The following is a 12520-nucleotide window of genomic DNA, read 5'->3' as shown; positions in this document are numbered from 1 at the left end:
TTGAATGGTGTCTGTGAGTATAACAGAACTCATATGGCAGTCAAAACCCCGAGACAGATCGTAAGAGGATGTGGAATTCTGAATTGCGGACTCAACTTCATCACTTTGCCTATAAATCACACCGTGAGCAATGGTTCATTGAGCACTTCCTATTGCTTCCACTAGATGTCCCCAGTCTTTACAAAGTGGTTTGAGTCTCCTACTGTGAAAACTGACAGAATGAGAGGCTGTGGAAAGTGGTCACATGAGGAGGGCCATCACCATTATGACGCCGGCTCCCCTGGCTACCCTCCCCTTTCGAAACGTTTAGAAAGACAATGCAATCGTCCCCCTTGAATCCTATTGGAGCTCTGGTTGAAAAAGGCCCTAAAGATTCATGTTATACAACGTTTGACATGTTTGAACGAACCTAAATGTAAAAAAAAATGCATTTTATTGAAAGAGGAGTCCCGCGGCCGACGGAACTTTTGGAGCAGCCTTCAGAACGCGCTAACAAGAACAAGCTATTGGGACGTAAAGGATTAACTTTTTCGAACGAAAATACATTTGTTGTGGACCTGGGATACCTGGAAGTGCCTTCTGATGAAGATAATCAAAGGTAAGGGATTATTGACAATAGTATACAAGAGTAGATTTGATATGCGATTGTTCCAAGATGGCGCTGACCTGTAACAGTAGCCTATTTTTCAGAGTATCGCATCCCCTTTTATCGCAAAGTGTGATTACCCAGTAAAGTTATTTTTAAATCTGGCATTACAGGTGCTTTCAAGAGATATTCATCTATAAATCTTAGATTGACAATATTACATTTTAAAAATGTTTTCGAATAGTAATTTAGTAAATTGTAGCGCTATTTCACCGGATGCATTTGAGGGAAAATAGTTAGTCAACGTCTGGCGCCGATGTAAAATGCTGTTTTTATATATAACTATGAACTTTATCGAACAAAAGAATGCATGTATTGTGTAACATGATGTCCTAGGAGTGTCATCTGATGAAGATTGTCAAAGGTTAGTGTTGCATTTAGCTATTTTTTGGTTATTTGTGATACATGTGGTTGGTCGGAAAATGGCTATGTGGCTACTTTACGATATACTCCTCTAACATAATCTAATGTTTTGCTTTTGCTGTAAAGCCTTTTTGAAATCGGACAACGTGGTTCGATTCAGAAGAGATGTATCTATAAAACGATATAACATAGTCCTATATTTGAAAAAATATATATATTAAATTTCGTTATGCTAATAGGGATAGGATTTTTCGCTGGATGTCCGTCCCGCATATGGGACGAGCCCGTCAAGAGGTTTTAAACGACAAGATGAACATATTCCATGCTGCACCTTGGTCTACTCATTCTGACGCCCGTGACAATGTATTTATTTAACCTTTAACACACACACACACACACACACACTGCCTCTGGAACACACACACACACACACACACACACATTGCCTCTGGAACACACACACACACACACACTGCCTCTGGAACACACACACACACTGCCTCTGGAACACACACACACACACAAACACACACACACACACACACACACACACACACACACACACACACACACACACACACACACACACACACACACACACACACACACACACACACACACAGCCTCTGGAACACACACACACTGTCTCTGGAACACACACACACACTGTCTCTGGAACACACACACACACACTGTCTCTGGAACACACACACACACACACACTGTCTCTGGAACACACACACACACTGTCTCTGGAACACACACACACACACTGTCTCTTGAACACACACACACTGCCTCTTGAAAACACACACACTGCCTCCTGAACACACACACACTGCCTCTTGAGCACACACACACTGCTTCTGGAACACACACACACTGCCTCTCTGACAGTCTGTGGAACATGGCTGTGTAGCGTACATACACCAGAGCTGTGTTAGAGTGATGAATGTGTCGAGGGTTTAAATCTCAACTAAAACATCTCCCTGAAGGAGTGAACATTAGCTAAACACTGTTAAAATGTTCAGCCGCCTAACGTTGACCACACATGAAGTGTAAAGACCTAGGCAGCCCTTGTCATTTACTTTAACCAGAACCTTTTTTACAAACTGTTATAAAAGTGAAATTAGTCAATAGGTGTTTTTCCTTCACTCTCTGCCATTAATAATGTATTTGTTCCAAATCTTGCTCTGGTAGATAAAGTTTATGTTGAGGGTAATTTTTTTAAATTATAATCATGAGTTGGAACCGGTTCAGGGAACAGAACAGAAAACCAGAAGAAAAAAAAGAATTCTTCGAGGAACAGAACCAGAACCGAGAACGAAAGTGAGCTATACTGTTCCAGAGCAGAACCATTATTTTAAAAGCATGGGAACCGGTTAATAACATGCTTTTAGTTTCTGGGGGGGGGGGGGCAAAGCCCTCACTGTCACTCAGAAACGTATTCCAGTGTCTGCCTGCTGGCTGAAAATATTTGCCATTGTGTGTAGGCTACCTAACCCTCCCCCTCACCCTGAAGCATGCATGGTCTACTGTAGCTACTGACGTTACAGGAGTGATTCAGAAATTAGGGAGAGATATTTTTTTATTAGAGAACAATGGATACACTTTTTCAATGCTAGTTAAGGATACTATATTTATCACGTTTCACTTTGGATTTATTAACTACAAAAAGGCAAGACGTTATTTTCTGGTGCTGCTCTGCACACAAGCTTGTTAGCTAGCTCTGGTCTAGCTCTCGAAAACTCTAGGTGGCATTATGTGTAATGGAACTGAGAGTCATGATCAAGGGCTAGCTCTGGTTCAACGTTAGTTAAGCCAACTCTCTGAAGTTCAAAGACATTCAAAGTTACTTCATAGAAGCCACTTCTCCATAGGTATAATTCTGTGGGCCTAATTCAGATAATGCATGTCATAACAACAAGATGCCCAGCGCTTCATGCCCAGCCCTCTCCTTACCCGCAAAATTTCCGTAAAATGTAAAATGTCGCACACTTACACTTGTCTGTCCAATGCATATACATAGCTTGCTCGCTCAATAGCAAGCTTCTCTATCCATTAATGAAGTAATTTAATGTTGAGCTAAATTAAAAAATGTATATATTTCAGAGGTTTAAAAAGGAACAGAAAGTAACAATATAAACCGTTACTTTTTTGGGGTTCGAATCAGTTCAGAACTTTATTTTGCTGGTTGGAACAGTGAAATGTAACAAATAAAATAGGTTCTGTTCAGAATCAAAACGATGTAAAAATTATTTCAGTTCTAGCCCCTGATTACAATGCAATCAGCTGAAAAAGTTAAGCTTTTTTCTTTACTTCCCAGTAAAGAAAAGCAGATCTAAATGTCAGCCGTATTCTGGAGCTCTGGATAAGTGGTCTGTAAGGAGGTATTTTCTCCAATCAGCTGAAAAAGTTACACTTTTTCAGCTGATAAATAATTCATCCACCTGACAGGTGGGGCATTTCAAGAAGCTTATTCAACAGAATGATCAGTACACAGGCACACCTTGTGCTGGTGACAATAAAAAGCCACTCTAAAAAGTTTGGAGGGAGTGTGTAATTGGAATGCTGACTGCAGGAATATCCATCAGAGCGTTTACCAGAGAATTGAATGTTCATTTCTCTACTATAAGCCACCTCTAAATTTGGCAGTACATCTGTGATGGAACATTTTATCATGTGAAGAGACAGCCTTGAAAATGTTCATATTTTCTTAGTGTCATAAATTAACCTTGGCTCCTGACTGTGTTGGGGGGGAGGAGGGGGGTCGGCATGACCCCATCCTTAGGACCATCTGGCAGAACGCCCAGAATATGTTCTATAAGTTAAGATAGGCGACGATGCCAAACACATACAGGAACCAACTGTATGTAACTTGTCTGTGTAAGCAGTATATAAGAGATCTAACGGGACTGAGTTCACTTCAGACCGGTACTTTATGCATCTAAAGTTTGACTGTGACCTCTCCAGCTTGCTGTTAATAAACAATGATTCATTTAAGATTGACTTTGATTGTCCCAAGTGTAGAATTTACACAACAATTTGGCATCAACGAACAGGATGATTGATTCTGCCTGCGGTGCTTTCAAGTGACAGTCTGCGAGGAAAACCAGTGGCGCATTTCATGAAGCGTAAGGGAAATTCCCATCAGACCAAAAGAGGAAGAGGACCCGCTCAGACCAGACCCTTACTGTGAGCTGCCCAAGAGGAGACACATCATCCGCGAACAATTGAGGGACATGTCTTCCTAACTTCAGTAAGTTAATTTAAATGAATTTGTAGAAAAATGTTTAAATAACATGATAAAACCAATAAAAGTAAAGCGAGTAACACATAAAAAGGTACCCATAGTCTTATAAGAGAAATCTATTTACTAGTCTAATGAGAAGACTAGAGCGAGAGTGTAATGGTACTATGGAAAGCTCCGCTGACAGCTGTCTGTTGGCATTTATAAGAAAAGTGTCTATGTGGTCTGCAGCCACTACTAATAGCACGTGGTGTTATTATATATGTATGTGAAAGATACTTCCTATGCACCATATGTTAGGACAGAGTCATTGAAGATGCACATCGGGTAACAAAGGAGATTATGGAATGTGGTTGAGAATAGTACTAAGTGAATGAAGATATGAAAGTTGTGTGAGTGTGGAAAGGATTGGATATTAAGATGATTGAAATTTGGATAATAAGAGATTTGAAATGTACCTATTTAGTACTGAGTGAATGAGAGCTGTCAGGGCACTAGCTCTGGTGTGGAAGAGGTCTGAATGAATACCCAAACCAGTTATGTATGAGCTGAGTTTTCCAGTTCTGTGTGAGCTGAGTTTTTCGATCTCTAACATTATCTATGGTTCTGTTATCTAGAGGTTCCGTCCACCACCTCCTATTGTAGTCTGGGACTACTAGCACGAGGTGTTATTGAGCACGGGATATTTTATATGTATAGGAAGTAGTGGCAAGAACCATTGAAGATACATATGGTGCATAGGATGTAACGATAGAAAAGTCTACGTGGTCTGCACCACTTATAATAGCACAAGGTGTTATTGTAGGCGTTTAGAATCGTTGAAGATGCACATTGGGTGGTGTGGATGTAAATACCGAAGTCCACCACCGCCCGTCAGATCTACAGGTAGAGGATAACATGTCTCAAGATCTCAATCGAGGGTAATGTCTCAGAGGATAACATGTCTCATTAGTAATGAGGATAACATGATAACATGTCTCATTAGTAAAGAGGATAACATGAAAACATGTCTCATTAGAGGATAACATGTCTCATTAGTAACAAGGATAACATAACATGTTTCATTAGAGGATAACATGTCTCATTAGAGGATAACATGTCTCATTAGTAACAAGGATAACATGATAACATGTCTCATTAGAGGATGACATGTCTCATTGGTAATGAGGATAACATGTCTCAGAGGGTAACATGACTCATTAGAGATAATGAGGATAACACGTCTCATCAGTGGAGTTTGATGGTATAACGTTATTATGTATGAGGAGATATGAAAGGAGAAAGTACTATTCCCGAATATGCTGTTACTAGAGAACACTAGAGTAAATATTTAAACGCTTGTATGAATAGAACACTAGTGTAAAGGAAGTATAATGGGTTACTAGAGAACACTAGTGTAAAGGAAGTATAATGGGTTATTAGAGATAAAGTAGCCTTTGAAGAGTATAATGGGTTACTAGAGATTTGATGAAGTAACAATAGAAAAAATTATAATAGTATACAACTTGAACACCCACACATAGACGTGGGTAAGTGGTATAAAAAGTATTAAGAGAAATGAATAGTATAATGGGTTACTATATTTGATAAAGTAACAATGTATGAATGTATAATGGGTTACTAGAATTGAACTAGAGTTGAAATTGCTAGGTAACCCGCCATCTATGTAACTTGCTAGGTAACCCGCCATCTACAGGGGACTGATAGACAGTGCCAGCACAGTTTTAATGCATGTTGATCCCAGAAAGTGTCTATCTTCCATTCTGAATTGGCCGATGCATTTCATAAATTCAGCGCATTACATATGAATCAAAAAAAAAATAGACATTTAATACATGTGAATCAGAAATTGATTGTCCAACAGAAATAGAATAAGATTGAAGACTAAAATGAAAACAATGCCTTCCAATACAAAGAAAGTTCTCATGTTTGTTTTGTTTTTAAGCCTTGCAATAGGGGGGAAAGTGGAACATTGTTTGGGAGTGATCCGTGTGTATTAGCAGTAGTGATTGAGAAGGTCTAACTATTGGGAAGAAGGGTCCTAGTTGAAGGAAACAGATATGGAGACTAGTGAAAGTAACAACATGAATGGAAATATTAGTGGCTTTCAGATAGCACTCAATAATGCAATATCTTAGTATTTTGAAGATGTAAATGTTTCATACAAGGTCACATGACGAACAGAGGGACTGAGCATTGGAACTGATATTAAATTAGAGATAAGTTTGGTGTGGAATAATAGATTGCAGCAAGTACTCATTGAACTCAAACAGACACCATTTGATGTCGACATCCACTGGCTATGCTAACTGTGATGTCGACATCCACTGGCTACGCTAACTGTGATGTCGACATCCACTGGCTATGCTAACTGTCTTTCTTTGATCTATGTTGCTTCTTCTGACTCACCATTATTATTATGTTGTTATTCCACCCAGGGTTGTGTTGTAATGTGTTGCAGGGTAGCTGAGACTATTACCATAGTATTTTATAATCTATCATATTCAAACCAGAGAGGAATCCTAAGATGAAAGACAACAGAGGGCCCAGATGTTTTAAGTACTTTGTAAAGTATAGAAGTCTTTATAAAGTTGCATGGATTTAAATCAGTGGAGGCTGGTGGCTGGAGCTATAGGAGAATGGGCTTTGTGTACTGGCTGGAATGGAATTCATGGAACGGAGTCAAACATGTGCTTTCCATATGTTTGATGTGTTTGATACCGTTCCATTTATTTCATTCCAGCCATTACAATGAGCCTGTCCTCTTATAGCTCCTCCCACCACCATCCACTGATTTAGATAGAAGAATTCCCCAGACTACCATTGACAACATGTCTTGATACTACTCTGTAGCATACATATTCAATGGCTCTGTAGCCCATATTAAACATCTGATGAAAATAGGTTATAGGAGTCTGTGTATTCTCTGCTGCTGTTGTAACTCTCCACTATTACTCTGTGCTATACAGATCTATCTACCATAATACTACTTGTTACATATCAGTTTGGCCTTCATACGTCCTGTATGTCATCACTATGTCTGTTCTGCTGGACCTTAAGCTACATGAAGTCATGTGTGCTGTATCTGTGTGTGTGAACACTTTGCACTGGCTACAGGTCGACTGTGAGCACTTTGCCATGGTTACGGTTCAGGAAGAGGACATGGAGGAAAAGAGAGGAAGGAAGGAAAGGAGGGAGAGAAGGAAGATGAGAGAGAGGAAGGATAGGAAAGAGAGGAAGAGTTAAGGGTAGGAAGGAAAAGAAGAAGTGGAAAGGGAAGAAGGAGAGTGAAACTCTCTTCCTCCTATGTGCTGCGTCATGTGATTGTGGTTCCTGTGAAGCCACCAGATGCTTCTCCTGTCCTCTCTCCTCCTCTCCTGTCCTCTCCTGTCCTCTCCTGTCCTCTCTCCTCAACTCCTGTCCTCTCCCCTCCTCTCCTGTCCTCTCCTCTCCTCTCCCCTCCCGTCCTCTCCCCTCCTCTCCCGTCCTCTCCTTTTCTCTCCTCTCCTCTCCCATCCTCTCCCGTCCTCTCCTGTCCTCTATGACCTCTCCCCTCCTCTCCCGTCCTCTCCTTTTCTCTCCTCTCCTCTCCAATCCTCTCCCGTCCTCTATGACCTCTCCTGCCTCCTCTCCCGTCCTCTCCTTTTCTCTCCTCTCCTCTCCCATCCTCTCCCGTCCTCTATGACCTCTCCTCTCCTCTCCCCTCCTCTCCTCTCCCCTCCTCTCCTCTCCCCTCCTCTCCTCTCCTCTCCTCTCTGTTCTCTGAAACCCCACAAAACTAGAGCACACACACAAAGGGTGAATGGGCAGAGGGACACACGTCACTAAGAATGTAATCTTTATAATGCCAAGGTGTAAATATGGAATATTGTGTCAGTTATAAAGAATCAGGTGACAAAAACTATACAATGGACCAGACCGGGGTTCAAATAGTATTGTTCCGTGCTGTGATTGAGTTTACCTGGATCAATGGAGCCAATGGAATAGTTACAAAAGTGCAAACCCTTCCAATCTGACACCCCAGACAAGGTCAAGCAAATGCCCAGTACTTAAAATTATATTTGACCACAGGTCTGAAATGGACCAAAACAGGACTGGCACAAACAAGCAACCACCCAGCTCTAACTGTCCTCCACACATCCATCCATGGACTATGAAGCCATGCATTTCTGCCCTCTCCTGAGGGAGGGCTAAGATAATATTTGTCTGCATTAGCTTCGCCAGCACAATCCGTGTAAGTACAGCCATAACATATAAACATCGCTGACAGCTTCCTCCTCTGTCTCTCTCACACACACACACACACACACACACACACACACACACACACACACACACACGCATAAACACACACACACACACACACACACACACACACACACACACACACACACACACACACACACACACACACACACACACACACACACACACACACACACACACACACACACACGCATAAACACACACACACATAAACTCGCACACACACACCAAACAAACGTCATGTTCTGCTCTGCACAGGACTTAGTGGTTTGGTTTCAGCCACATGGTAGTACGGTAGACAGCCACCCACCCCACACACCCTAATCCTCCATCCAGCTACAAAGCTCCTTTTGTTCGGTTGCACTCAAGGAAAATGGGAATGCATACAAACCTTCTCGGATCTAAGTCAACCAAGAATGGCTGCCTGCAACCAATAGTGGGATTTTCCTCAACATTTTCCCACATCTGGAAACAGTTGGCCACACATCCTCACTACTCTGGCACACACAAACACATGCTGGCACGCAAACACAAACACACTGATTCCAACTTTCCTATATGGTACATTAACCGGGTTAACTAGGCTCCGATCCTCCCATTGGTCAGATTAGGTCCTCTATCGTCCTATCAGTGCTAACACTGCAGATACAGGGAGGTAGTTCATTACCTGCTAACCACCAAGCTTCAGGAAGCTTCGGGTGACTCCCATCTGATTACACACCTGCTCATTATGTAAAAGGAGGTCAGATATATGTATTTTGGGTACACTTACAAGCAGGGATGTAATGGAGGGTAAACACGCAAACGTAGTACAAGACGTGCACACAAGACAAGTGGGTGGCAGAAATTAAATCCTAAGAATATTCTAGTATTTCTCAACAGGCCAGGCATACTTTATGAGGTGATTGTTTGGTCAACCAACTTGCTTTTTAATGTCACTGAAAGGACACCTGAAACCCTACCGCCCTGGGCATTGGAACAAGGAGCAGACCAGAACATGGACATTTGTTTCCCAGGTGGGGTCAAATGGTTGGATGGAGCTAGACAGTTTAGGTGAGGCCACTGTTTGGCCTGGCAATTGTCTATAACACTGTGTGCCATAGACAACTGCCAGGCGACACAGAGACTGACTTCAAAGGACAGAGACAGTCTGTCAGGTCTCACCTGTTCTGTCTCGTCCTTCTTTCCTCTCCAGGTTGTCTTGGGAGGAGGACCCCTGCTCCCAGTCCTCTAGCCCAGCCGGTTTCCACTGTGCTGGACCTGAACCTGAACCTGCTAACCCCTCTTCTTCCCTTGGCTCACTGTGGGCTCTGCTGCTACATCACTGTTCTCTGCAAACTGGACATGGAGAGACACAGTCAGGATTATCCCTAATAAAGAAGACTCAACAACTAGCCTGGTGACAGATGGTGTCATGCCAACATTTGACAACCATCATAGGAGTTGGCTGTGCAGAACAAACAGATCTGGGACCAGGCTAGAAAATAATTGCAAGACTGTAAAAATGTGTACATTGAGATTTTACTGTTACCTGTCAATCGACGATGGTAAGACTGTACAAAGTGCTTTAAAACACATATCCCTATTCTATACAGAACTTTGTTGAACCTAGGGAAAGTATTTTCTAAGGCACATTCTTATTGGTCCTGGCAGAGCCTACTGAAGGTTAATGGAGATGGACACAATGAGGTATCACTCCTCTTCAGCGAGTGAGAGAAAAGAGGATGAGTGAGAAAAGGGCAGCGAGAGAAGGGTAGAGCGATACAGCGAGAGGAGGAGAGAGAAAGAGGGAGATCGAAGGGGAGAGACAGAAGGAGAGAGAGGAAAAGAGAGAGTGAGAGGGAAAGAGAGAGAGGGATCATAATCATGTAGTCAGTCACTACACCCGCGAGAAAAGAACAAGAGGAGAGAGGGAGGAGAGGAGGGAGAGAGAGAAAGAGGGAGGGGAAGAGAGAGGGATCATAATTACTGATGTATTTTTTTGTACCATCTCTAGGGGAGGAAATAATTTATCTGAATAGATAGATAGCCACTTTGTGTTAGGAGAGGAAGCCCCTGGTCTCTGCTGTCCCTGTTGCCTCGTGCTCTGTTCACAATCTGATGAAGGAAACTTGCTGTCCCTGTTGCCTCGTGCTCTGTTCACAATGTGATGAAGGAAACTTGCTGTCCCTGTTGCCTCGTGCTCTGTTCACAATCTGATGAAGGCAACTTGCTGTCCCTGTTGCCTCGCGCTCTGTTCACAATCTGATGAAGGAAACTTGCTGTCCAAACCTTGCTTAATTGTTATTAAATGGAAAGTCACCTTAATATTTTTGACAACATTTACATCACCACATTCCTAAAGAAAATGATGTACTTTTTACTCAATACGTTTTCCATGACACCCCAAAGTACTTGTTACATTTTGAATGCTTAGCAGGACACAAAAATTGTCTAATTCACACTCTTATCAAGAGAATCAAATCAAATCAAATCAAATTTATTTTTATATAGCCCTTCGTACATCAGCTGATATTCTCAAAGTGCTGTACAGAAACCCAGCCTAAAACCCCAAACAGCAAGCAAAGCATGTGAAAGAAGCACGGTGGCTAGGAAAAACTCCCTAGGAAAAACTCCCTAGAAAGGCCAAAAACCTAGGAAGAAACCTAGAGAGGAACCAGGCTATGAGGGGTGGCCAGTCCTCTTCTGGCTGTGCAGGGTGGATATTAAAACAGAACATGGTCAAAATGTTAAAATGTTAAAATGTTCATAAATGACCAGCATGGTCAAATAATAATAATCATAGTAGTTGTCGAGGGTGCAACAAGCACGTCCGGTGAACAGGTCAGGGTTCCATAGCCGCAGGCAGAACAGTTGAAACTGGAGCAGCAACACAGCCAGGTGGACTGGGGACAGCAAGGAGTCATCATACAAGGTAGTCCTGAGGCATGGTCCTAGGGCTCAGGTCCTCCGAGAGAAAGACAGAAAGAGAGAAAGAGAGAATTAGAGAGAGCATATTTAAATACACACAGGACACCGGATAAGACAAGAGAAATACTCCAGATGTAACAGACTGACCCTAGCCCCCCGACACATAAACTACTGCAGCATAAATACTGGAGGCTGAGACAGGAGGGATCAGAAGACACTGTGGCCCCATCCGATGATACCCCCGGACAGGGCCAAACAGGCAGGATATAACCCCACCCACTTTGCCAAAGCACAGCCCCCACACCACTAGAGGGATGTCTCCAACCACCAACTTACCGTCCTAAGACAAGGCCGAGTATAGCCCACAACGATCTCCGCCATGGCACAACCCAAGGGGGGGGGGGGGCGCCAACCCAGACAGGAAGACCACGTCAGTGACTCAACCCACTCAAGTGACGCACCCCTCCCATGGACGGCATGGAAGAACACCAGTAGGCCAGTGACTCAGCCTCTGTAAAAGGGTTAGAGGCAGAGAATCCCAGTGGAAAGAGGGGAACCGGCAAGGCAGAGACAGCAAGGGCGGTTCGTTGCTCCAGCCTTTCCGTTCACCTTCACACTCCTGGGCCAGACTATACTTAATCATAGGACCTACTGAAGTAGAGCATTGCAGTAGTCCAGCCTAGAAGTAACAAAAGCATGGATTAATTTTTCTGCGTCATTTTTGGACAGAAAATTTCTGATTTTTGCAATGTTACGTAGATGGAAAAAAGCTGTCCTTGAAACAGTCTTGATATGTTCTTCAAAAGAGAGATCAGGGTCCAGAGTAACGCCGAGGTCCTTCACAGTTTTATTTGAGACGACTGTACAACCATCCAGATTAATTGTCAGATTCAACAGAAGATCTCTTTGTTTCTTGGGACCTAGAACAAGCATCTCTGTTTTGTCCGAGTTTAAAAGTAGAAAGTTTGCAGCCATCCACTTCTTTATGTCTGAAACACAGGCTTCTAGCGAGGGCAATTTTGGGGCTTCACCATGTTTCATTGAAATGTACAGCTGTGTGTCGTCTGCATAGCAGTGAAATTTAA

At 42.6% G+C, this 12520-nt stretch overlaps 1 long non-coding RNA gene across 1 annotated transcript; it reads left to right on the top strand.

The window, feature by feature from the left end:
* The first annotated feature begins 4113 nt into the window (after window positions 1-4113).
* Window positions 4114-11878, top strand: LOC145860922 (uncharacterized). The gene is made up of 2 exons (XR_014380701.1): window positions 4114-4268; window positions 9721-11878. It is a non-coding gene; the product is annotated as an uncharacterized LOC145860922 (long non-coding RNA).
* Window positions 11879-12520: the final 642 nt, after the last annotated feature.

This window comes from Salmo salar, chromosome 15 (assembly GCF_965601325.2).
Source record: "Salmo salar chromosome 15, fSalSal1, whole genome shotgun sequence".
Taxonomy (NCBI): domain Eukaryota; kingdom Metazoa; phylum Chordata; class Actinopteri; order Salmoniformes; family Salmonidae; genus Salmo; species Salmo salar.
Note: the sequence above shows the minus strand (reverse complement) of the source record. Positions and strands in the feature narration are given on the sequence as shown.